Source organism: Odocoileus virginianus, chromosome 3 (genome assembly GCF_023699985.2).
Source record: "Odocoileus virginianus isolate 20LAN1187 ecotype Illinois chromosome 3, Ovbor_1.2, whole genome shotgun sequence".
NCBI classification, from domain to species: Eukaryota; Metazoa; Chordata; class Mammalia; order Artiodactyla; family Cervidae; genus Odocoileus; species Odocoileus virginianus.
The window spans coordinates 62,033,811-62,061,673 of NC_069676.1; the positions used below are offsets into that span (position 1 = coordinate 62,033,811).

The 27,863-nt window shown below is 46.0% G+C and overlaps 1 long non-coding RNA gene across 1 annotated transcript in view; it reads left to right on the plus strand.

Moving 5' to 3' along the window:
- The first annotated feature begins 3,898 nt into the window (after positions 1 to 3,898).
- Positions 3,899 to 27,863, plus strand: part of LOC139034439 (uncharacterized) — a 30,544-nt gene continuing 6,579 nt past the window's right edge. The window contains exons 1-4 of the long non-coding RNA XR_011486942.1: positions 3,899 to 4,195; positions 8,410 to 8,519; positions 18,664 to 18,733; positions 22,432 to 22,744. This is a non-coding gene — a long non-coding RNA (uncharacterized lncRNA). The remainder of the gene's footprint in view (positions 4,196 to 8,409; positions 8,520 to 18,663; positions 18,734 to 22,431; positions 22,745 to 27,863) is intronic.

Below are 27,863 nucleotides of genomic sequence, written 5' to 3' on the forward strand. Positions count from 1 at the left end.
AGATCCAACCAGTCCATCCTAAAGGAGATCAGTCCTGGGTGTTCATTGGAAAGACTGATGCTGAAGCTGAAACTCTAATACTTTGGCCACCTCATGCAAAGAGTTGACTCATTGGAAAAGACCCTGATGCTGGGAGGAATTGGGGGCAGGAGGAGAAGGGGACAACAGAGGATGAGATGGTTGGATGGCATCACCGACTCGATGGACATGAGTTTGAGTAGACTCCGGGAGTTGGTGATGGACAGGGAGGCCTGGCGTGCTGCGATTCATGGGGTCGCAAAGAATCAGATACGACTGAGAGACTGAACTGAACTGAACTGATAGTAGTATCTACAAGGTGCTAAACCCTATGCTTTCTGTGACTGAGGTTTAGCGAGGCTGAGCTGCTAGACAAGGTGGCCTAGCTAGGTAACTTTCTGTTTGATTGCAACAGAGGCAAGGGGCTACCTAGTGGAAGTGAAGATCATTGTGAAAGAAGAGGAACCACTGAAGCCACCAGACAGGGTGCAGATCAGCCTCTCAGAAAACATTTACTGAGGGAGGCAGGATGGTCTAGTGCACTGGTTCCCAATCAGGGGTGATTTTGTCCCCAGGAGACATGTGGAAATACCTAGAGGCATTTTGGTTGTCACACTGGAAAGGGAGGTGCTGCTGGCATCTGATATACAGATGCCACTAAGGGTTTCCCAGGTGACTCGGTAGTGAGGAACCCAGCTGCCAATGTAGGAGACACAGGAGACCCAGGTTCAATCCCTTGGTCGGGAAGATCCCCTGGAGTCGGTAATGGCAACTCGCTCCGGTATTCTTGCCTAGAGAATTGCATGGACAGAGGAGCCTGGCAGACTACAGTCCATGGGGTTGCACAGAGTCGGACACGGCACACAGCACACACGCATGGAGACCAAGGATGACGCTGAAGGTCCTACGGCAGACGGGGCAGCCCTGGGACACTGCGCTGCTGACCGCAAGTGTCAGTCATATCAAGGCTGTGAGGCCCTGCCTGGTCTGGCAGTTAAGGGGCCATGTAGCCCCTGGACCCCGAGGCACCCTGACTAGCTATGTAACCAGGAACAGGTACTTCACCTCCTCGTTGGCCCACGCTGTAAAACTGGGGATACTCATTTGAACATATATCATTTCATTGCTTTCAGGCGGTAGGCACACAGTAAGTATTCCATAATATTGCTGTTATTGTTATTTAACTTTATTGGAGTATAGTCTTGTTTTGTTTTTGACCGTGTCATGCAGCATGCAAAACCTTAGTTCCCCCACCAGGGATTGAACCCATGTCCCCTGCAGTGGAAACATGAAGCTTTAACTACTGGACCACCAGGGAAGTCGTTGGAGTATAGTTGATTTACAATGTTGTGTTAGTTTTAGGTGTACAGCAAAGTGATTTGGTTATACATATATTCATTCTTTTTCAGATTTTTTTCTCATATAGATTATCACAAAACTGTACTATACAGTAGGTCCTTGTTGGTCACCTATCTTATGTAGTAGTATGTGTATGTTAATCCCAATCTCCTGATTTATCCATTGCCCCTATCTTTCCTCTTTGGTCACTACAAGTTTGCTTTCAGTATCTGTAATTCTGTTTTGTAAATAAGTTCATTTGTTTCTTTTTTTTTTAAATTAGATTCCACATATGAGTGATATATGATACTTGGCTTCCCCTGTCTGACTTACTGCACCCAGTATGATAATCTCTGGGCCCAAACACATTGCAACCAACGGCATTATTTCATTCTTTTTTATGGCTGAGTAATACTCTGTTGTATACATGTACCACTTCTTTATTCCTCTGGCAATGGACATTTAGGTTGCTTCCATGTCTTGGTGACTGTAAATAGTGCTGCAATGAATGTTGGGGTGCATGTTATCTTTTTGAAATACATGTTCAGGAGGGATGTCAGGATCACAGAAAGTGAAGTGAAGTCACTCAGTCGTGTCCGACTCTTTGCCACCCCGTGGGCTGTAGCCTACCAGGCTCCTCTGTCCATGGGATTCTCCAGGCAAGAATACTGGAGTGGGTTACCATTTCCTTCTCCAGGGGATCTTCCCAACCCAGGGATCAAACCCAGATCTCCCGCATTGGAGGCAGACGCTTTAACCTCTGAGCCACCAGGGAAGCCCAATAGTAGCTCTATTTATAGTTTTTTAAGGAACCTCCATACTGTTCTCCATAATGGCTGCACCAATTTACATTCCCACCAACAATGTAGGAGGGTGGTCTTTTCTCTACTCTCTCCAGCATTTATTGTTTCTATAATTTCTGATGATGGACATCCTACCTGGTGTGAGGTGACACCTCATTGTAGTTTTGATTTGCCGTTCTCTGATAATTAGCAATGCTGAGCATCTTTTCATGTGCTTTTTGGACATCTGTACCTTTTCTTTGAAGAAATGTCTGTTTGTATAATGTCACTGTTGTTAATGACCGAGGTCATACCTCTGCAGAAGAGCACTGACAAGGTAGACAACACAGAGGTCCCAAGAGCAGCAGACCTGAGGGGGTGGAGGAAGGCAGAGGAGTCCCTGAGGAAGACCTATTCTGGGATTCGAGCTCCCTGTGTCTTGCTTCAGCCTACATTGCTCACCCTGACCCCACGGCTCCGGAAGGTCAGTGGGCCAGCACACTGGGGGCTCTTCCTACCTCCACAGTCCCCACCCTCTGAGCACCTCCTCCTCCAAGAAGCGCAACCCTTAAGATTTAGTCTAACCCTTAAGAATCACAGACTGCAGCTGCCCCAGCTGTAGCCACCACATAATTTTATAAAGAGAATAATAAAGTGAATGAAACCGGAAAAAAAAAAAGAGAATCACAGACTGATTATCACAGACTGACCCAGTAGGAGGCTACAGAAACACACCCAGACTCATTAGTCACATCCACATAGACTTAGAAAAATATACACATATTCTTATCTAAATACATAAGCAACCTTAAAGCACACTCTGGCCCTCTTCACAGACTCACAAATAAATTCCCATACACTCATTAACACACATACACAAACATAATTCAATCTCACTAAGACACACAGAGTCCCATATACACACACACTCACACATACAACACTGGCACACAATAGCAATACATACCCAAGTATTAATATATGTAGTCACATTCATAAACCCACAAATTCATGTCCATTCACATATTTAAATACAAATCAAGGAAAGCCCATAGATCTCACATATATATGTGTGTGTGTATATATATATAGCTGTTTAACAGTTAGGCATATAAAAACACCTGTACATATACACAGAGGTACAGTCTGAGCACACATACTCATACAGAGTGCACATATATCCAGCTATCAGTGTGCTTATATCCATAAGATACACATGCATACATCATTCAAGATACACAGATTCCCATATACATCCTCGTAAACAGCACAGACATACAAAACGACATTTAAAAAAAAGAAAAACAAAACCTGTCTTCTCTATACACAGATATGCTCCTGTACCACATTTCATTCATTCGTTAATCCATATCATAAAAAAATTGCTAAGGAAACTTCCTGGAGCCACCTTCCAAATTCATCTTTGCCTTATAGCTACTGTGTAGCCCAGCAAAATGTTCCAGTAGGTCATTTCTGCCTTTAAATTTCCACTTGCGGGCAGGTGGTGTGGGTTTTCTCTCCGCCCTAGGATGCAGGGCTCCGTCTCCCTCATCGCTGTCCTTTTCTGACTGCCGTCCCGCAAGGCCTCCACAGGGAGGGAGGTGCTCACGAAGGGGCCATGTCTGAAGGTGTCTTTCCCAGCACTGATCCAACCGCGGCCGGGGCGAGTCCGCAGGCGTGGCTGGGAAGTGCGTGCCAGCAAGGGCATTCAGGGATGGGGGACGAACGCCGGGACCTCACGACCTCCCCTTCGGTGCCTCGCCCCCTCGCCACCCGCTCCTCTCTTCTGCTCGAGGGCCCCCGCTCATCCCTGAGTCAGCGGGCCGCCGGCAGGAGGTGGGGGCTGACCCTTCGGCTTCCCCAGGAGCAGCTCCCTCCCCCACTGCTCCGCCCTCCTCCCTTTCCCCGCGGTCCTCCGGCCTCCTCTCCCCTCCCCCCTTCGTGGGCCCGGCCCTGCCCGCCCCTCTCCCCTCCCCCGCCCCCGCTCCTCCCTTCCCTACTCGGGCAGCCAGAGGCTGAGTCATCGCTGCGGCGCTGCCGGGAGAGCAGGCGAGCAGGTAGGGAGGGTGCGAAGAAGCAGAAGCCACGCGACCCATCCCGGCCACCAGGGACAGGGCTGAGTCCCGGCGCACAGTCCTCTCCCGGAGAGGGCTGGGAAAGGGCGTGGGTGCGGCCCAGGACCGAGATCAGGAGAAGCGGCGGGCCCCAGAACGCGCGGATTCCGCCGCGCTTACAGCAGCGTTTTGAAGAGCTGCACGTGGGATGGAATCATAAACTTCTGAGTAACGTGAGGCGGCATCCGCGTCAGGCATCGCAGACTGGCAGCCCATGGGCAGATCTGGCCTGCACCTGATCTTGATTTGGCCCAGTCAGTGTTGTTTGTTTATGTTTTAACCAGATGCCGATGTTTAAACACCATAGGATATTTCGTTGGGCAAAATTTGATTCCCAGCTCTTGAAAAATTAGCATATATGCCAACACTGGACCTATATTTCCCAAGACGACAATAGCCTAATGCTAAGTGGGGCTGCCTTTTTTAATCAAGGCATGGTATACTCTAATTTGCCACAGCCCCCACTACTTATTATTTCACCTGGGCTATTACCTGTTACCTGTTAACAGGCTATTTCCTGTTACCTGCCAAACCCCAATTTAGTGATTCCTAATCTAGTCCTTCTGCCCATTTCTCAGATAGGAACGAGGAAATGAAAGTGGGAGATTCCCAGTCACACAACATCTGGCCTAACACAGGAGGAGAATCCAGCTTTCCCTCACCTGCTAATCTTGACCACCAAACCATTCTGCCAATCTTGTCCACCAAACCATTCTACTTCCGTGGCATGCAGGCTTAGAAAAGGGATTGATGTGGGAAAAGTAGTTTCCAGAAAACTATCTGGGGATCAGAGTGGACCCCATATAGAAGATGTTTTGGAGAGTGATTAACCAGGACAATGGTCTAAAGACTTCAGGTTCCTTTCTGAATGAAAGCAGATCCATGCTAAGGAATTGAGCAGAAACAAAGTGTTGCCTCTCTCTGGAGGTGATGGCAGCTGCGTCTTGATCTTTCCCTTGGAGTTGGAATAGGAGACAGAACTAGGGCAAGTGGATGGATGGCATAGTTGGCAGTTCTGGCAAATTTGGTTATAATAAGTAGTTCTCAAGTCACTAGAGACTTGGCCTTTGAGACACTAGACTGTTGTATAAGAGTTGCAAAGGCAATATGCCAGTGTGCTTGGATTATTCTGTAGTGTAGTGTTTCTCAGCCTGGAAATATTCACATGATTCTTGTAAAAGGAGAATTGTGATTGAGTAGGACTGGAGTGGAACTGGAGCTCCTACATTTCTGACAAGCTTCCCAGTGGTGCCAATGCTGCAAGCCCCCAGACCCCTCTGAGCTGCCAGGCTCCTGGCTCCTTCTGCCTTCTGTTTATTCACAAGGGTATTTGCTACAAGGCAGCCAGGAGGAAGGGCTTAGAGCCAGAGACTTGGAGTCCCACCCCACCTCTTGATAGCCAGGTAATCTTGGGTAGGCTGCTCATCCTCTCTGTGCCTCAGTGTTCTCATTGCTCAGTTGGAATCAACACGTCCTTAGGAGGGTAGGGAAGGAAGAGGGAACTGACGTGTGGCCCCAGCACAGTACACATCTCATGGTGGGTACTCTGCAAAGGTACTTTGTGTTATCATGCTCTCTGTGGGGTCACCCATGGCAGTGACACCCATAAGCAGTTAGGTCAGAGAGGGGGAGATATGAGACATTTCAGGATGAGGATCGAGCCCTTTAATGTAGCCTTCCAGGCCACGAGTGGTGTGTGGTCACTGCCCAGCCTACCCAGCTCCCTGCCTATCCAGGCTTCAGCCACACTGGCTGCTAATGAGATCTTTCAGCTTTGGTACTTTCCTCAGAGGCCTCGTACATGCTGTTTTCCTCAGATGTTAGCTGCCTGGCCCCTTCTTACCTTTAGTCTCAACTCCTATGTCTCTTCTTCAGAGATGCCTTCCTTGGTCCCCACAGCCTTTGAAGGAAGAGTTTAAGGGGTATGTTCTGGTAGATGTATAGATTCCTAGGGCAGCTTTTTGTGTTATGGGGATGGTCAAGAGAGAGGAGGAACTAAACAGTACCCCCACGAGTCTACGAATGCTTTTTTGCAAATTAGGAAAAAAACACAACTTGGGGCACTCCTTGATGGCCTTGTGGTTAGGATTCTGGGCTTTCACTACTGTGGCCTGGGTTCAGTTCCTGGTCAGGGAACTGAGATCCTAGCAGTCGCCCATCGAGGCCAGAAAAGAAAAAGGCGCAGCTTGGGTGGGATCTAGGCTCTCCCCCACCCTTCCCACCCGTTACTTTAGTGCAGTATATAAACTGGGCAGCCTTAGGTGGCAGCTAGTGCTAATGCTTCCCTGAGCAGCCCCGTGACCAGTTTAATCCCCTTGCCTGGATTAAGTTCCTTTTAGAAACTCTCTTAATTCCTTAAAACTCATCACACATTGAAATTAGGTATCTTGAGAATGACTCATTTAAAATCTAGCCTGTACTAGATGCTGTATTCCAAGGCAAAGACTCTCCATCTTGCCGAGGGCTGTATACCCGCTGCCTAACCTGGTGCTTGCAATGAAACAGGTGCTCCATAAATATTTGTTGAGTATAGTTGACTCTTTAACAACACAGTTTGAACTGCATGGTCCACTTAACACGTGAACTTTTTTCCCAATAAATACTACAATAGTACTATATGATCCACAGCTGGTATAATTCGAGCATGCAGAACTGCAGGTAAAGAGGGCAGCTATAAAGCTAGGTGTGGGTTTTCCATTACAGGGATGGTCAGTGCCCCTCAGTCCTGCATTGCTCGAGGGTCAGCTGTATTTTAGGAGCTCTTTATCTACCAAGAGAGACAGGGCTCATCAAAATAACCTTGGCCTGAGATGAGGACTAAATGGGGCCACCCCAGGGAGGGAGGTGTCACTTCTAGCTGAGGTCATCTGGAAATGCTCACAAAAGAAGTGGTGTTTCAGCTGGGCCTGACAACATAGGGGGAGTTGCTGAGACCCACATGAGTGTGACAGGGTTCTTGGCAGTGAGAACAGCAGAAGTGAAGGTACAGAGGGGGAAAGTTCAATATGTGCCTTTGACAGGCCACAAATTGTGATCAGCAGAATGGTCAAATATGTCTTGTGAATTAGCTTGCAAATATTTAAAAGTCAAATAAAGATCCAGGTTTCTTGATTCTCTTGAAAGATCCTATCAGACAATTGGTTGGCACCAAGAAGCGACAGCCCCTTTAAAAAAATCTGTGCCTTTGCTCCTGTTTGCCATAGCCCCCACCTTTCCCCACTGCATTTAAAAAATATATATACTTGTATTTATTTGGCTTCTTCAGGTCTTCCTTTTGGAGGAATCTGCATGCATGCTCAGTTGTGTCTAACTCTTGGGACCCTATGAACTGTAGCCCACTAGGTTCCTCTGTCCATAGGATTTCCCAGACAAGAGTGCTAGAGTGAGTTGCCATTTCCTCCTCCAGGGGATCTTCCAGACCCAGCGCTCAAATCCACATCACCTGCATCTCATGCATCACAGGCAGATCCTTTACCACTGAGCCACTGGGAAACACTGTCTAGTTGCAGTGTGCTGGCTTAGTTACTCTGAAGCACGTGGGATCCCAGTTCCCCAACCAGGGATCTAGCCCACATCCCCTCCCTTGCAAGGCAGGTTCTTAACCACTGGACCACCAGGAAAGTCCCTCCCCATTGCATTTTTACACCCAACTCTCTTCACTGATTACTCTTCCTTCCAGGCCTGGCTGTGTGGCTGGCTAGCAGACTATTTGATGGCCTTATGGGAGTGGTAAGGAAAGGTGGTTCAGATCATATGGGTCCTTGAGAGTGGAAGTCCTATGGACTGTAGCATACCAGGCTCCTTCGTCCATGGGATTCTCCAGGCAAGAATACTGGAGTGGGTTGCCATTTCCTTCTCCAGGGGATCTTCCAGGGATCGAACTTGGGTCTCCGACATTGCAAGCAGACTCTTTACTGTCTGAGCCACCAAGGAATTCTATTATGGCTCCTTAAATGTCAGACTAAAAAAGTAGGATGCTACCCACCCTAAAGGAAATGAGGAGCCATTGAATGTTTTGCGTTTCGAGGTTCAGTAAAACTGTGAGGGACTTAGGAAGATCCTCATGGACTGTCAAAAGGGGTGGTGTTGGGGGCAGGGGACCCGGACAAATGCTATGGATTCTAATTCTTTTATTTTTTTAAATTGATGAATAACAGGCCTCCAGGCTAATGAAGTAAACTGGTGACTCTGCAGGAATTTCAAGGGTCTTCAACTCCACAGAGTACAGCCAAGCCTGAACTCAAAAGGAGGACCATCAGGCAAGGAGGTAAAGTTCTAGAAACCAAAGGAATGGGGAGCTCTGTGTGAAGCTTTCAAAGAGAAAAAAACAAACAGGGACTGACTCATGGTTGGGGAACAGGTACTTCCAAAAGGCAGAATTTTAATCTTAAAGGTTTCTGATGACTCACAAGTAGATGACATCCAACTTGCTTTTGCTTAGCCTTGAATACATTATTTTTCTTAAAAAATAATTGTACTTTTTCTGTTTATGAAAATAATATATACTAATTAGAGAAAAAAAGGAAAATATAGAAAAATAAAACAAAGTTAATAATCAGCAGTAAATCCTAGCAACACTGTAAACATGTTGGTAGATTTCCTTATGTTTATTTTCTTCAGTGTATTTATGCCTTTTTAAACAAAATTGGGGTCACATTTCATATATAACTGATCTTTTTTAACTTAAAATTTATTTATTTATTTATTTGGGGGCTGCCTGGGTTATAGTTGCAGCACATGGGATCCTTGATCTTATTGCGGCAGGCAGGATCTTTAGGCATATGGGATCTAGTTCCCTGACCAGGACTCTTAGCCACTGGACTGTAATATTATGAATTTTTCTGGCTTCTTTGGTGGCTCAGTAGTAAAGAATCCACCTGCCATGCAGGAGAAAAGGATTCAATCCCTGATTAGGGAAAAACCCCTTTAGGAGGAAATGGCAACCCATTCTAGTATTTTTGCCTGGGAAACCCCATGGAGAGATGAGCCTGGCAGGCTACAGTCTTTGGAGTCACAAAAGAGTTGGATATGACTTAGCAATTTAACAACAATGTGAATTTTTCACGATAAGACTATATTAATTCATCTTCTTATAAAACTTAGAAAATCCAGAAAAGAGAAACACTGTATGTTGGCATCATTTTCCTGGGTTATGAAATACGCTTTGAAAAAAACATTTTGCTTGTTTGTTTCCTTCCATTCTCAAAGTATAGTCAGAAATCTGACTTTTTTTCATGTTGCAAACTGATATTACCACCCTTATTTTACTGAAGAAACTGAGTCACAAATATGAAGTGATTTACCTCAAATTGATTAGCCAGCGGCTAGCCCAGGGTAAAACTGCAACACCCTTGCACTTTTGAGTCTAGCTTAGTGCTGTGAGGGGAAGGGGGCCTACACAGGTTGCCCTTCCCCACCCCCATTTCGGTTAGTTTACATAATGCCAGCTGTGCTTTTTTTTTTTGACCTATGATTTGATTTTTTTGTTGTTGAAGTATAGTTGCTGTACCATATTCTATGTTACAAGTGTACAATACAGTAATTCATAATTTTTAAAGGTTATGCTCCATTTAGAGTTATTATAAAATATTGGCTATATTCCCCATGTTGTACAATATATCTTTGTAGCTTATTTTATACCTAATAGTTTGTACCTCTTAATCCCCTAACCCTAAATTATCCCTACTCTCTTCCCTCTCTCCACTGGTAACCACTAATTTGTTCTCTATATTTCTGAGTCTGCTTCTTTTTAAAAATTATATTCTCTGTTTTGCTGTATTTTTTAGATTACACATATAGGTGATATACAGTATTTGTCTTTCTCTGTCTGACTTATTTCACTTAGCATAGTGCCCTCTAAGTCCATCCATGTTGATGCAACTGGCAAAATTTTGGACTTTTTATGGCTGAGTAGTATTCCATTTATCTTCTTCATCCATTCATCTGTTGATAGACACTTAGGTTGCTTCCATATCTTGGCTATTGTAAATAATGCCAGTTGTGCTTTAAATTCTGGGAATTAAAGAGGCTTTAAACTGAGCACAGTTAATCTGAGTGTACTTCATGGAAGAGGCAGATTTTATGCAGCATCTAGAAAGTTTGTCCAATAAATAGATAGGTCAGTGGCAAGCACCCAAGCCTACTGGTCCCCAAGTGAACAGTAATAACCAGCCTTTATCTGTGGCAAGCCTTAACTAAGCCCATTGAACACTGCCTATGTTATTTAATCCTCACACTCAACTGCGTGAATCACTGCTGTTTCCACCAATTTAAAAATGAAGAAATAAGCACACAGAAGGGGAGCGCTAGGCTCAAGGACACACAGTTAGTAAGTAAGAGGAAAGAGGTTTGAACATCGGTATCTTGGCTCTAGAACAATTATGCATCCAGTCCACACACCCTTCCTGTCCCAAGGATGAGCAGCAGGGCCCAGGCTTTGTTCTGCACCAGCACCAACAGTCAACCGGTTGTGTCTGAGGGATGCAAAGGCAGTGTCAGGGATAACCATGCTGGCTTGGGGGCTGTGGCCAGGAGGGGTATCCAGAACCCTCCAAGAGGATTCCCACAGTGGGAAAATGTAAATAAAAATAAAGATTTCCCAGAGCACTTGGCATCCCATGGCTGATCCTCAGCGATTGTGTCTTGATTCTTCTTCATTTCAGTTCAGTTGCTCAGTTGTGTCTGACTCTTTGCGACCCCATGAACTGCAGCATGCCAGGCCTCCCTGTCCATCACCAACTCCAGGAGTCTACCCAAACTCATGTCCATTGAGTCGGTGATGCCATCCAGCCATCTCATCCTCTGTCATACCCTTCACCTCCCGTCTTCAATCTTTCCCAGCAGCATGGTCTTTTCCAAGGAGTCAGTTCTTTGCATCAGGTGGCCAAAGTATTGGAGTTTCAGCTTCAGCATCAGTCCTTCCAATGAATATTCAGTACTAATTTCCTTTAGGATGGACTGGTTGGATCTCCTTGCTGTCCAAGGAACTCTCAAGAGTCTTCTCCAACACCACAGTTCAAAAGCATCAATTCTTTGGCACTCAGCTTTCTTTGTAGAAACTCTCACATCCATACATGACTACTGGAAAAACCATAGCTTTCACTAGACGGACCTTTGTTGGCAAAGTAATGTCTCTGATTTTTAATATGCTGTCTAGGTTGATTCTTCTTAGATTCTGAAACAAACTCCACCATGAGAGAATAGAATCTAGAGGACAACTTGAGTCCTACTCCTGCCTCTGCCAAGATCTGACTGTGTGATCTTAAGCCAGTCATTTCCCCTCTCTGGGTCTCAGGGCTTAAATGAGCTGGTCCTTTCCCCTGGTCTTTGCAACTTGTATTTCACTGCTCTGTGGCCAACAGAATGCTCGGCCTTAGGGATGACTCAGGGGAAACTGGAGCTATTTGCTGTGCTCAGGGGTCCGTGGGTGCTGGATGCACCCTGCCCTTCCTCTGCACCCAGCGTTTGCATGCAGGAAGACTCTGGGATGTCCTGTGGAGAACCCACCCAGCCTCATCCCCTGGGGCAGGGCACAGGACAAGCACAAAGTCAAAGAAGGACTTGAATTCCTCCCCAAGTTCTCTGTTCCCCAGGGCCCCACTCGCCTGAAGGGGCGCTCAGCTCAGCAGTGCCTCTCTGCCTTTACCTGGCAGCCCAGGCAGTGAGTGTTCTCAGGCACAGCCATGCCAGCCCCAGGAGACCTTTGCTGGCTCCCCACTGCCCCAGGAATAACATACAGACTCCTCAGAATGGCAGAGAAGGCCTGCCTCTGCGCACCCTCAACGTGCCTCCCCAACTCTTTTGCCCTGTCACCTTGCTTAATATAGAGCTTTGTGGTTTTAAAAGCAGAGGCACCTGAATTCAAATCCCAAGTAGGCTTGTTGCTGGCTTTATGACCTCAGGCAAGTTACCACATATCACTACACCTTGCTCTCCACACCCTTAAAATGGGGGTGGTAGCGCCCATTGCACAGGACTGTATGAGAAATTAAATGAATCACTTAGCAGGTTCCTGGAACTTAGTAAACTCTAATAGGCTTTAAGTGCCATTGTTATTATTATGACCATTCTCAACCACATGTGACTACCATCTCCTACTTCCTGAAGCTCAGCACTCTCTTTCCCAACACTGTCTCCATACCTGGAAAGCCCTTCCCCACCCCTGCTCTCCACCCAGTAGGCTCCCCTGCACACCCTTGCAAGCCCTATTCAAAAGCCATTGCCTGTGAAGACACTTGTGTCTTCCCCTTCATGCTTTCTCGACTATCACCGCTTTAACCCAGGGGCCACGCTTAGTGTCACCTGTGGTGAAACAACCAGCATTAAACACCTCTCAGTGGGATGGTGACTGCAGCCATGAAATTAAATGATGCTTGCTCCTTGGAAGAAAAGCCATGACAAACCTAGACAGCATATTGAAAAGCAGGAACATCACTTTGCCAACAAAGGTCCATATGGTGAAAACTATGGTTTTTCCAGTAGTCATGTATGGATGTGAGAGTTGGACCATAAATAAGGCTGAGCACCGAAGAACTGATGTTTTCAAATTGTGATGCTGAAGACCTTTGAGAGTCCCTTGGACAGCAAGGAGATCAAACGAGTCAATCCTAAAGAAAATCAACCCTGAATATTCACTGGAAGGATAGATGCTAAAGTTGAAGCTCCAATACTTTGGCCACTGATGTGAAGAGCTGAGTCACTGGAAAAGACCCTGATGCTGGGAAAGACTGAAGGTGAAAGCGGGTGGCAGTAGCATCACCGACTCAATGGACATGAATCTGAGCAATCTCTGGGAGATAGTGAAGGATAGGGGAGCCTGGCTTGCTGCAGTCCATGGGGTCCCAGAGGGTTGGACATGACTTAGCGACTGAACACCACCAACAACAGTAGGATGCAGTAGACCACACAACTCAAACTATTTTTGCTTCTGCCAAACATTGAGCCTGAACCAAATCCAGTCTTTAGAGCTGGCTTCAGTTTAGAAGAATTTCAAACTGGGGATAGAGGAACACAGTCATATAACCCACAGAGAAGCAATGACAAGACCAGAATGTGGGACAGTTTATAACACAACTGATGAGATCTTAAAAGTAAAAGTTGTGAAAACAAAACAAAAGTAGATACACTGAAAGAGAGGTTCTAGATTCAAAGAGATCCTAGAGTCTAGCAAGTAAATGTAAGATGTGATTCTTGACTATATCCTGGTTCTTTTATTTTTTTTAAGCTATAAAGACTGTATTTTTGGACAATGGGCAAAATCTGACTATGAACTAGGTGTTAGATAGTATAAGGAAATTATTAGTTTTGTGAGGTATAGTAAGTGTATTGTGGTTATGGAGAATATTTTTTGGAAATGCCTGCTGATGTGTTTAGGGCTGAAGTGTTAGAATATCTGCAGTTAACTTTAAACTGGTTCAGCCACAAATTTAACATATAGTAAGATGAAGTAATAGAGAAGGAAATAGCAACCCATTTCAATATTCTTGTCTGGGAAATACCATGGACAGAGGAGCCTGGCAGACTATACTCCATGGAGCTGCACAATAGTCAGACATGACCAAGCAACTAAACAACAAAGATGAAGTAAATACAGTAAAATGTTGACAGTTGTTGAATTTATGTGATTATGTGTAGGTATTCAGATGATAATTCTTCCTACTTTCCTGTATGTTTCAACATTTTCATAGTAAAAAAGTTTTTTTGTTTTTGTTTTTAAAGAAATATTCCTTCTCCAAGGCTCCCACAGAAGGTGTGAGGCCTTTATCAAAGAACAAATCACAATATATGGGGGTGAGGTATGCCAGTGAGTCCTGCCATTCAGATCACAGGTTACAAACTCTTGGCAGTAGGATCCAAAGTCTGGATCAACCGTATTCCTCTAGAGCCAAGTTCATAATAAATAATAAACATTTGTTGAATGAAGACTTTACTCTTGCTACATGAGTAGCATGAGTAGCATGACTCATCAGTAAACTTCCTCTTGGGAATCGCTAGAGTGAAAATGATAATGACAGACTTTTGCCAAGCAGTTACCAGGTGCTAGGCTTGGTCCTAAGCCTCTAACGTGCATCATCTCATGTAATTGTCACAACAGTCAGAAAATTATTGATCCCATTTTACGCATGAATAAACTGATATACAGAAAGGTGAAGAAACTTCCTTCCAAGATCACTCAGTTAAGAATGGCAGAAGCATGTGGTTCTGATTACCACACACCATTGCCCTGTCCCTCTCTGGCACCATCCTGTTAACACAGGTAATTACATAGGTACCTGTTTTAGCACCAATATCTGCTGAACTCAGAACCCTTCAAAGGCAGAAGAAAGAAAACATGTTCACACAAAAACTTATGTACAAATATTAAAAGCATCATTATTCAGAATAGTCAAAGAGTGAAAACAGCCATCAACTTTTATCAAGTCCATCAACTTGATAAATGAATAAGCAAAATGTGGTCTGTCCAGACACTGGAATATTATTCATCCATAAGAGGAATGAAGTACTGATACAATCTACAACATGCATGAACCTTGAAAACATTTCACTAAGCAAAAGAAGCCCATCTCCAAAGATCACATATTATTTCATTCCATGAAAATGAAATGTCCAGAATATACAAATGCATAGAAAGTAGAATAGTGGTTGATTAGGGCTAAGGAGGCAGAAGGGGATTGGAGGTGAAGGTTGCACACTGCTAATATATCAAAAACAATTGAATTTACAATTTAAATGGGTGAATTGTATTGTGTAAGAATTATATCTCAATAAAGTTGAAAAAAAAAGAAGAGGAAGTATCTTATGCACCAATGAATCTGCCAAGCTAGTTGAGTGAAAAAAATGAATGAATGGCTGTTTCCCTTGCAGTGGGCAAAAATCTACCATATTTCTGAAGTCTAAAGTTAATTTTCTTGACAGCCTTACAGGGATGCTCACTCTTAGCTTCCAGGAACCCATTAATAAACTAATAAGAAACCTGATAATTCAATAAATAATTCCTGAGGTTGCCAGTGCTACTCCAGGAAAAAGAAATGCACAGATGATTTCTTTCAGATACAAACTGTGGGATTGCAGAGCAAGGAGCTGCCAGGATGTTCTGTCTGGGATGGGCCCCTGGAGATCTTGCTGTGATCTGTTTCCACTTGGCAAACCTTGATTCATTTATCTGAGCTCATCTGACTGTTCCTGTGTTGTTGATTTTGTTTTTCCTCCTAGCCCTAGTCATTCAGAAGGACAGTCGTAAATAAAAGCTCCAGGATAAAATAGCTCGCGAGGTTCTGTGGAAATGATTGCGAAAGATCCAAACACTTCAGTGGGCATCAACTGGCAGGAAAGGTACTTGTTCAAAATGCCTCATCCCTGGAGATTCAGATTCAGCGTGACTAGGGTGGGGCCATGGAAACTGCATTTTAAATACAGCATCTGCAGTGTCCTTGATACAGGGTATGCCTGGTCATATGAGGAACACTGACCTAATGAAACATAGACAGAAGGAAATAAAGTGTGGCTATTATCTCAGGCAGAAAAGTGGGTTTGCTTAGGGGTCTTAGAGATCATGGGATTTAGACGTTTTCATGCTCTGACCCTGGAACTCTTAGGATTCCATGGAGCACTTGGAGGGGCTCTTGGGCTGGTGGAGATACAGAGGCGTGGATGTGTCTACTTCAGCACATGTCCCCTTTAAAAACTGTATTTAAATTTTTTTCTAAACCAAGATACTGAGTTCCATTGCTTGAAAAACCACCAGTTGTGCCCTGCCCCACACATGCAAGTGGAAAAACTGAGGACTGGAGAGGAAAATATCTTCCCAGGGAAGTGGAGTGACAGCATACTGATGGCAGAAGCAGAGCTGATACCAGGCCTTCGCTTCCAGCCCTGGGCCCTTCTCACTAGGGAATGCCAGTTAGAACACATCCCTTCATTTCAGGATGGCTTTGCCTCCAGCAAATCCCACACAAAGACAGTAGGGCCCAGACTAGGGTAAGAGGAATGAGGCATCCTGCCTCCAGCACACAATTTAAGGTGGTGCTCCAAAATTCAGAAATAACATTTTTCCAAAAAATTCATGATGAACAAAATACCAAAATTTTACATAAAAGTAGAATCAGTAGTGGAGAAGGAAATGGCAACCCACTCTAGTATTCTTGCCTGGAGAATCCCATGGACAGAGGAGCCTGATGGGCTGCTCTCCATGGAGTCGCACAGAGTTGGACATGACTGAAGAAGCGACTTAGCATGCGTGCATGCGTTGGAGAAGGAAATGGCAACCCACTCCAGTGTTCTTGCCTGGAGAATTCCAGGAACAGAGGATCCTGGTGGGCTGCTGTCTCATGGGATCTCAGAGTCGGACGTGACTGAACCAGTAGTCTTGATTTTTCCTTTTGCCCCCAAGCTCCAGTATGGCTCTCTACAGCACTATTACTCATCATGCTTTTATTTAAAGTTTTGGTATCTTGTTCATCATGGACTTTTATGGCATTAACTTTGATTTTTAAAATGTTGCATTCAAGTATGATTTGTCTAGGTTGCTAAGTTTTTTTGTGTTTCCCTTAACTTGGTGCCTGAGGCACATGCCTCACTTGCTTCACCCTAATCTGGGCCCTACAGAACAGATCTTTTGGCAGATAGCTGAGTCAAGGCCCATTGTTCTCTGGGGAGCCCTCCAGATCCTATCACTTTATTTGTCTGATGGAATTGATGTTTGTTTGGTCTCACTGTGACATTGCCCTTGTCACTTAACTTGCAGAAAAGTTTGTAATCTGCAGGAGAATGTTTGTTTTGCTGACTCAGCAACATTTTCCTCTGCTCTGGCAACAGCAGCCCTTAAGTTGTTGGGTACCTTCCCTCCCCTTCTCTGAAGCTGATTCAGCACACTGGCCTAGAGGTGGGCATGTGACTCAGCTCTGCCAATCAGAGCCTTGCACCCCCTTCCCCCAGTGATTGGCTCAGGAATGATCATGTGATTTAGTTACAGCCAATGAGAATCAATTCTGGTGGTCTGGTCTGAACTTCAGGAAAGGGAGCTGAGACTGAGAAGAGAGGATGTAAACCACCTCAGGGAGCCTCTCTGAGACAGTAAAGACCGCAGTGGGGATAGCAGCAGATAGAGACAAGGAAGAAACATCGTGATGATATTGCTTGAGCTCCTGGAGCCAGCTGTGCAGAAGGCAATTCTCCACCCTGGACTTAGGGGACCTGTGAGCCACCTTTCACCCAAGTCAATTTGAGTAGTGTCTCTGTCTGGAGTAGTATTTATGTCACATAGATGATCCACTCCTTCCTCCCTGCAGTCTGACCTGGTTGCCATGGGAGATGACGTAGAGAAGCCCAGCACCAGACTTCCATCCTAAAGGTCTTCATCAGGTGGTGGTGTCCTTCATTCCAAGGGCAGCCTTAGAAGGCAGAGTATTGGCAGGAACAACTCTCATATCATTACTGAGCACTGGTGGTGTTGTCAGGTCCTGTAGTAGATATTTGCACATCAATATATTCATTTTTTCCTATAACAACTCTATGAAGTAGATTCCATTATTAACTCCAGGTTGAAATCCAGTCCACCCACCCCCAGGGCAGATGTCCCAAACCTCTAGCTAGAGGCATAGGGAAGGCCCGGTTAACCAGCAGGTGAGCATACTTCCCATTGTATGTGTTGCTTTTGTAAATGGACAGACTTTGTAGGTGATAGACTCTTACTAAGAACAGCTGAGCCTGGACGTTAGCAAATCCCTTTCCCCACACTCTCCTATAATACTATTGGCATCTTGAAGTAAGAAACCTTAGGCCAGCTTAGTGAAGCTCAGTGCCTCCAGCAGCACAGGCCTTGGAAATCAGCAATGACCCATATGAGGAAGGATCTAGAAAAGAATGGATATGTGTATACCTGGATCACTCTGCTCTACACCGGGAACTAACACAACATTGTAAATCAACTATACTCCAGTAAAATAAAAGAAAACAAAAAATTATCAGGTGGGTCGACTCACTGACTGTGGCCATCTTTGCTCTTTTATTCATTCAATAAAGATTTATTGAGTGCCAGCTCTATGCCAGATCCCATTCTAAGCACAGAGGATACAGGTAGTGAACGAAACTGGGGGCAGTCCCTGCCTTCAGGGAGCTGCCAGTCTTATCAGGGAGGTACCTATGAGACAAATAATTGTGCATGCAATTATTACAAGTATGATAAGCACTGGTTCAGGCTGTTAATGTGAATGGCAACAGAAGCCTCTTAAATCCGTTGGTAGACTAACTAAGCAACTTTATTCATCGGGTGGGTGTTTTTGGATTGACTGCCAGTGCTAGGCACCGCGTTTGGTACTGAGTACTGGGAAGAGTAGGGAACAAGGCTCAGCCTACAAGGATCCCGCCATGAACAACAAATACACCATCTGACCAGCTGTCCCCCCCACCTGCAGACTGTGAACCACTGCAAGTTTACAGCTTTGAAAGCCACTTGAAAGAACAATGCCAGTCCTGCTTCCACAGGTAAATATATTTGACTTGTTCCATTGGCCTCATGTTGGTCTTAACCATGTCTTTCTCTGATCCCCTGTGGCTTTTGCTCTCTAGGGTTGGAAAAATCAGGACAGATGGTCATTGAGCTTACTGAGAATGTTTTATTGTGCTTTGTAAAAATAGGCTGAAAAACACATGAATTCACTGGGAGAAGAAGGCATCAGGAAAGGGAAGGAACTTGAGGTTGAAACTCACTGGGCCCCATGGCTCCAGCCTGCTGGAGACAGGAGCTTGGCTTTGAGGACAGGCCTTTGGTGATATTTCTGGTTGTCTAACCCCACGGGTACAAGTGGAGTGTGTCGCCCAGCTCACCACGGGGAACTTTCTGGATGGCTTTATTATTCAGAGCATATGGTGCTTTGGCTCCAGTTGTCAGAGACAGTCTGTGATTCTGCAGAGCTGGGAATGGGGCTCTCAGCAGTAAAGGTGAGTGTGTGGGTGGTTTTAGATATAGGAGTTTTGACTCAGTCATTCTTAGAGTTAGTCTCCCTGCAAAGTAGCCGGAATCACTTGGGTCCCAGGGACCTGATCCAGGCCTGAAATGTGACAGCGTGGGGAGAAATGGGAAGGGAATGGCCTCCGACTGTATCCCTCCTGGACTAAAGCACTTAGAGGGTGGGGAATGCCATTGATTTTTTTAAAGTTAATTAACTAATTTAATTTTGGCTGTGCTAGGTGTTCATTGTGGTCCGTGGGCTTCTCTGGTTGTGATGTGTGGACTCAGTAGTGGCGTGTGGGAGTTTAGTTCCTCTACTAGGGATTGAACCCAGGCCCCTGCAATGGGAGTGCGGAGTTTTATCCATTGCTCCACCAGGGAAGTCCCCACAGTTGATTCTTTTCTGTAGCTCCCAAGTCTCACACCCTGGGACAGGTGTCTTGCGTCTCATATATTGAAGGCTTGCTATTTGCTAGGCATTCATTCGTTTAATCTTTACCACAGCCCCATGAGGTAAGTTCTGGTGTTATTCTCACTATATAGGTAGCTGAGGCTCGGGGTAGTAGAGCAGGATCCACACAGATGATAGAGCTGTGCTACCCTGTCATGTCTCAGCATGGCCCTCAGAGAGCAGACAGTCAGCAGAGTGGGTGAGTGGTGAGGATTCTCTTACATGTGGGTACTTGGGGAGGGGCCTGAAGTAGAAAGCAGCCAACTCCTGAGACAAGCCTTCAGCTTGGTACAGAGCCTTGACCATCCCAGTTCAGAGAAATATGGCATTAACTATTTTGAGAATAACATAGACTGTAGCATTTTGTCCCTTTGCTAAGGCCTTACTTTATATCAATAAGAATACAAGTACATAACCAATCCATTGAGGTCTTATTTCTTTTCAGTCACTGAGTCAAGGGCTTTTGGTGTATCATTTTATTTAATCATCACATTAATCCATGAATAGGTATTACTATCCTTCTGAGAAAAGAGACATTAAATAACTTGGGCAAGGTCATAGCTAGTGATTTACAGATTTAGGATTCCACTTAAGGATGTGTGGCTTCAAGATTTGATTTATTGAGCATCAGAGACCTGGCTCAATTTCTAGTTCCTCCGTGAACCAATTGTGTGCCCTTGGCAAGTCGGTTCACTTTTCTGGACCTCAATCTCCACATCTGTGAAATGGGTAGGTTGGGCTAGATGATGTGTTAGGCCCCCTCCAGCTCTGATATCTAGACTTTGAACCCCTTGAGCGACATCACTCCTGAAGCCTGAGCACTTAGCAGAAAGCCTGGCCCAGAGTGGGCCCAGGTCAACATCTGTTGAGCTAAATCTTTTCTGACGTGCCCCAGCTCCTAGCTCCACAAGTGGTCACCATTCCCAAATCTGTGTATTTCATAGTATTTCATAGAGATATTTGCAGGAGGGGATTTTGGGCAAGTCAAGTCATCCCTATTAATCATTTCCTTATCTATTGATAAAGGGTGGCAGAGATTGGACTATACTCTTACCACAGCAATTTTCTTTCTGTTCTCCAAACACACCCGCTCAGAGCTTTTGCATTTGTAGTTCCCTGTGCCTGGAACTCTCATCCAGCTCTTACAATGATTGGTTCCTTGTCATTACCGAAGTCTCACCTTTAATATCACCTCCTCAGAGAGAGCCTCTCTGACCACATAATCTGCAATAGCCATAGCCATTACTTGATCATATCAGCTTATTTCCTTTCTTCAGGGGACTGTTACCTATTTGATCTCTTTACTTGTTTAGGTCTAGTTCCCCCCTCTAGAACCTAAACAAGTAAACAGATCAAATAGGTAACAGTCCCCTGCTTACTTGGTGGCTCAGTGGTAAAGAATCCACCTGCAATGCAGGAGACCCGGGTTCGATCCCTGGGTTGAGAAGATCCCCTGGGGAAGGAAATGGTGACCTGCTCCAATATTCTTTGCCTGGGGAAACCCCATGGACAGAGGAGCCTGGTGGGCTACAGTGCATGGGGTCACAAGAGTTGGACATGACTTAGCAACTAAGCCACCACCACCACCCCTCTTTCTAGAATGTGAGCTCAATAGGTGTAGAATCCTTGACTTTCAGGTTTATTGATGTATCCCTAGGCCCTGAGACAGGCTGGGCAGGCACATATAGTTGCTGAATAGTAATACCTATTGAGTGCCTGAATTCCTAGTAAGTAAATAGATAGCCTGGAGAGTCTCCAAAGTCCTTTTTAGCTCTAAATCCAAGGATATACAACACAGTAATTGTAAACTCACATGCAAGCATGACTGTACCATTTTACAGATGAGGAAACTGAGGCAGTGAGTGACTTGCCAAAGGTTTCACGGAGAGGGCGGTATCATCTAGAGCTGGGGTCCCTGACCTCTGGGATCTAAAGCCTGATGATCTGAGGTGGAGCTGATGTAATAATAATAATAGAAATAAAGTGCACAATACATGTAATGCACTTGAAATATCCCCAAGCCATCCCCTACCTCTATCCCGATCAGTGGAAAAATTGTCTTCCATGAAACTGATCCCTGGTGCCAAAAAGGTTGGAGACCACTGGTCTAGAGCACCGTGGGCATGTGTGTGCGTGTGTGCATGTGCGCGCGCGCACATGTGTGTGTGTGTGTGTGTGTGTGTGTTCTCAGTCACTCAGTTGTGTCTGACTCTTTGTGACCCCATGGACTGTAACTCAGTCCAGCCAGGCCCCTCAGTTCATGGGATTCTCCAGGCAAGAATACTGGAGTGCGTTGCCGTGCCCTCCTCCAGGGAATTTTCCTGATCCAGGGATCAAACTCATGACCATGTGGGAATTCAAAAGCAGGGGATTCAGGTTTGGGTCCTCACACTATCCTACTCTGTCAACCTTCCTTACAAGATGCTAGTGAGCTGAACAAGCCATTTACCTCTTCCAGCGCAGTTTTTCCATCTGAAAGAGAAGGTGTGCTGTTAACTTTGGTCAAGGGTGACTGTGAAATAATGAAGCTTCCTGAACTGAACAGCACTAAGCATTCTGCAGAATGTTGGGCCTCTGTTTACTCCCAGGTTATTCTCAGAGTTGTGGGTGGGAGAGGGGAAGGGAGCCCAGGACCAGGGCTATGGAGGAGGGGCGAGCCGGTGGGTTGGCACAGTTTTGTTTACTTCTGGGTCTGCCCCTAGCCTCGCAGCCTTCACCTGCTCAGGTAAAGAGGTGGGGGGAGCCTTGCTCAGCCAATGAACTGCTTTTGTTCTCTTAAAGGCACCCAGCAGCTGGCACGAAAACCAGCCCTGCGACCTGAAGAGATCCCGGGGCGGATGCCAGGAGGCAACTGTGGGGCTGGATGTAGCAAACCCCTCCATGGCGACCCCGTGACCTCATGTCCTGGAGGGTGCTTGCTTCAGGGCAGCCTCCTCCGCCTTACCCAGAGCCCGTTTTCCAGGAGGCGCCCACGCCTAGCTGCCCTGGCAGACGCCCAGGGAGGAAAGACAGCGTGGCCTTGGCAGCTGCCCGCCAGGAAGGAGCCCACAGGTGCCAGGGAGAAGCCATTTCCTTGCCCCCTTCAGGAACCCTGGTGAGTCCTGATGCTCTGACCTTCTCGATCCTCAGCACAGAAGGGTATGGTAGAAAGATGCCTCTCCCGAGGGGCAGAAACCTTGGGTGCTAGTCCCAGTCCTGCTGGGTGACCTTGAGCGAGTCACTCCAGCTCTCTGAACCTCACCTGAACCATCTGGGGAAACGCGCTCCCACTCTCATGTCTGCTTGCCCCCTTGATTACTTTCCCCCGTCACACGCCTTCTTTGGAAAGATTTTTGTCTGCCAAGCTGTGCCTGTTATATAATAAGTCGTTAATTGGTTTTTCCTCTTGTGTGGTAATTGGGGCCCTATCACAGTCGATCAGTGTTTCCTGGTCAGCAAGACCAAACCCTGGCAGTACCACTGAGCTGATGTAAGTTGAACCATGGCAAAGAAATGTGGTGTTTCAGTCTGTCTGTGAGATCTTATCTAGAGCCAATATTTGATTTTCATTTGGCCTCTTGAAATAGGAGAAAGAGGGCACGGTGAGTAATTCCAGAGAATGGGGACCCTAGGTGGGGAGCCCCTACATCTAGCATGCATGGTGTGTGGGGGTACCAGGTAGAAACACTGCCTTCACACCCCAGGCCCTGCTTTGATCCCTGCTATGCTGCCTCCCATGTGGAATGCATTCTTGAAAGTGGGATCCTTTGGCCTGAAAACTCCCTGTGTGGGGTTGGGTTGTTCCCAGGTGTCCCCACACTGGGTTCATTCCCCTGCTCTGACTGAGATTGGACAGCCCTAGGTTAGGGAGACAAGGTCACCCTCAGGCCTCTGATGGGGGATAGCCAGGGGAATGGTGATGGGAACAAGTAAGCGTGAGCACTGGGCCTGGAAGCCAGGACAGTATACCATGAACACAGCTTGTTCTGGGAATCAGGAGACCAGGCTAATCTGCATTGATTGGCTCTGTGACCTCAGGCTAGTCGCCTAACCTTTTTGAATCTCAGTTTTCCCAGTTGTAAAATGGTGATTGTAATCTTGACAATGCTCACCTGCCAGGATTGGGGCCAAATAATATTGTGTATTTCACAGAAGCTTAGATTCTAGTCTTTAAAATGCATCCAGAATTCAGAGATTAAAAGAACCACAAACATGCTTTTTAGAATTGATACAACAGAGTAATGGATGTTTTGTAAAATGTGACCTCCATGATAAAGAATTGTTTCAATGATGAGGGAATTGTGATTGCTCGCTATTCAAGTCCTTTTCCTTTTGAAAAGTACCATTTATTGGGACTTTTTTAAGAGTAGACTCATAAACAGAAAGCAGGGGGAAACATCTCATTGAGTGATGGTATTTTCTAATGATTCCTGGAACTGAAACCCAGGCCTGGAATGTGGCCCTAGTGTGGGAAACAGTGTGATGTGTGGTTAGAACATGCACATTGCAGTTAGATAATGTTGGGTTCAAATGCAGACCCAGAGACTTACTGATGACCTTGGGTATAAATCGCTATGCGTTTCTGTGCTTTGATCTCTTCTAAATTCTAAAACGGAGTTGGGGGAATGTCACAAGTCCTGGCTGATGTTCTTGAGGGGGGTTTAATGTAGGACAAGGACTCAGCACCCACATACATGTTCCACTAGATTTGCCCAGATCCAGAGGGCTCCTGATCCTTGGAGATTCAAGTGGACTAGATACACTGATTCAGGGCAAGACACCGCAGCCAGCTCCCCACCAGGGGCTCTAATCACCCTTGTCACCTTCTGCAGCAGCAGGAGGCTCTGGAGAGATGCTGGATGAGTAAGCATGTGGACCCAGTGAATTCCCCCGAATGCACGGGGCTGCTGCTTCTCCTTGCTCTGGAGGTCCAGCCAAGGTCCTGGCCCCTTCTGTTTGGTCACTCTATTCTCCTTGTCCCGAGACTTCCTGCTAAGCAAATCAGTCAGAGAGAGTGAAGTTTAGGGGTCATGACAGTGCCTTCCCTCCCAGTGAGGCTGCGGGAGGGTAAGGTGGAGGAAGAGCTGGAATAGAAGCTCCGCAAGAAAGGGAGAGGCAACCCTTCTTGTCCAGCTGGGCAGATGGTGTGTGAGAGTGTGAACATGTGCGCACACAAGTTAACACAGTTCAAGTGGAGGGGCTTGCCTGGTGGTTCACTGGTGGAGATTCCACCCGCCAATGCAGGAGACAAGGGTTCAATCTCTGATCAGGAGGATTCCACAGGCTGTAGAGCAACTGACTCCGTGCTCCACAGCTATTGAGCCTGTGCTCTAGAGCCGAGGAGCTGAAGCTACTGAGCCCGAATGCCACAACTACTGAAGCCTGAGCACCCTAGAGCCCGTGCTCCACAACAAGAACAACCACTGCAGTGAGAAGCCCACACACAATGAAGGGTAGCCCCTGCTCACCACGACTAGAGAAAAGCCCACACGGCAATGAAGACCAAGCACAGCTAAACATTAACAAATAAAATTATTTTTAAAAATTCACGTTGAAAAATTCTGAGTGTGAAGGCCCCCCAAGAGGTCATGTCAGCCAGTCCCCTGCTTGGGGCAGGAGTCTCTTCTAACCAACACAAGAGGTTGCAGCTACACTCCAGGGAAGCCTCCTAAACACCTCTCCTTGGTAACCAGCCATGGCATCTAAAAATCCTCCCCAGGGTGTGCTCAAGCTGTGTGTGTGTGCAGGCTTGAGGGCCTTGGATGTCTGAATTAGAGTTCCATGGACACGGAGCACTCAAACCTTGTGGAAAAATAAGTTTGAGGTTGAAATCACTGGGGTGCAGTGAGGGGTTGAGGTTTTCTGCAGTCACCAGGAAACTTAGAGGCACTTCGGAGGAGCTGCATTTGTGGGGTGCCTATTGTGATCTAACGATTATGCTAGGTGTTTTAATTTTATTATCGCATTTAATCCTTACAGTAGAGTGTTTTATTATTCCCATTTCACAGATGAGAACACAGGCTCAGAGAGGTTACAGATCTTGAGTAAGATTGCTCAGCTAACAAGTGGCAGAACTGTGACTCAGATCTTTGTACCACTACATCAAGAGCCTGGCCTCTTAGCCATTCTACCAGTAGCTGCAAATCAGGCCAAATACTGAAGTTCCCAGGTGCATTTTGTTTGGCTTACATGGTATTTTGTTTTGTTGTAACATTTTAAAAATTTAGATGCCAACATTTGATAATACAGCTATTTAACATAAGAATCTAGACTGATTTCTCTCTGAAGGTCAGAAGGAAGACGTGGCACTGTGTGTCTACGTTCTCATATGCCAGCAATCAACTAGACCTGCTTATCAGCCTCTGCCTTTAAACAGGGCTTGTGACTTCTAGTTTGCCACCACTCCCTACTCCTTCTACTCACTCCACTTTCTTGTTTATGACCAGCCTGGCCCTACAGGCCTGTGGAGACCTCGGTTGTGGTCCTAGCACTTGACCTGGCTATGGCTTTAAGTAAGTAATGGCACCTACCTGGGCTATGGCTGTAATCTGAGCGAGGTAACACTCTGAAATAACATCCTAAGTGGCTTTCTGTGCTGCCCGGGGGTGGAGGGGGGAAGCCCTAACTCTCTGGCACTTCCACATCTTGGTGGCCTGGCTGAGTCTGTGTGCCTTACACCAGGGGTGGCTGGTGTCATTTGCTCTTTGTCACCATCATTCCACTCTACTATGTCTGATACTCCTGATGATACAGGACATTTGGAAATAGGTAGGGCCTCGTGACACCAACCCCAGTGTGATGCCCATTCCTAATACTTTGATCAAAGGGTCTGACTTCCATGTGCCTGTTTCTCTGTTTCAAGAAGCCAGATTGAGATTTCAAAATCTGAATATCTTCTTCTGACCCTATTTTTGCTATAGGGTGTACAAGAGAACATCTATAGACCAGCTGAGAATGTATTCTCTTTTTCTGTTACAACACACACACATACACACACACACACACACACACACGCACATAAGGGTCAAAAATAGCCATGGTTTGTAGGTCTTCGCATCTATCTAGTGTCTTGTTCAGATTTCTCTTTTTAAAAATATTCATTCATTCATTTGGCTATACCAGGTTTTAGTTGCAGCATGAGAACTCTTAGCTGTGGCATGTGGGATCTAGTTCCCTGACCAAGGATTGAACATGGCCCCCCTGCATTGGGAGTGTGGAGTCTTAGCCACTGGACCACCAGGGAAGTCCCTTGTTTGGATTTCTGAGGTCAGGTCTTTAGAGCTATGGAATAGTAGAGATGGAAATGTACAGATCATCTAGCCCAATAATAGCAAATATATTTTACTTCATTTTTGAATTCCTGTCAATCAGTAGAGCACTTGAAATGGCTTCTGAAGCTGCATATGAACATGGAATGATCATACACTGAGATCTGTCAGCAATATCTACTGTGGGCATGGTGAGGGGCTATAGCAGTACTTATGCCAGAAATTATACAGATATGAAAATGGGCTGGGAACAGGAGATGAAAGTGTGAAAGAAAGTGTTAGTCACTCAGTCATACCCGACTCTTTGTGACCCCATGGACTGTAGCCCAGCAGGCTCCTCTGTCCATGGGATTTTCCAGGCAAGAATACTGGATGGGTTGCTATTTGCTTCTCCAGGGGATCTTCCTGACCCAGGGGTTGAACCCAGATCTCTTGCATTGCAAGCAGACTCTTTTCCATCTGAGCCAACAGGAAAACCCAGGAAGGGGAGATGACTTGCCCGAAATCACTCAGCAAGACAAGACTCAGGTCCAGAAGCAGGATCTTTCTTAGCCTGGAAGCCACCGTTGCTTCCACTATATTAGCTCAGAGAAGAAAGCTGAGAGGAAGGGAAGATGACAGAAGCAAGCCGAGGACCCTGGAGTCCTGGCTCCCCCAAGAAGTCTGGCTGGGGTTGGGCTAAGGAATTTAGTTCTGTCCCACTAGACTGAGCCCTGCCTGATGACCTGTTGGCTTCTGCTCCACTTCTCAGAGTCCCCTTGCTCCTGCCCCAGTTTCCTGTCTCACTTTCTTCTGGCTCAGAGAGTGCACGTTGTCTCCTGGGATCCCAGGCCCTACATGCCCTCTTTTGACAGTGAGCTCCCCAGCCCCCTCTGTTCTGGAAGAGAAGTCCTAGGACAGGGGTTCTTAACCTGACTGACTCCATGGATTCCTCTGGCAACCTGGTGAAGCCTACAGATCCCTTCT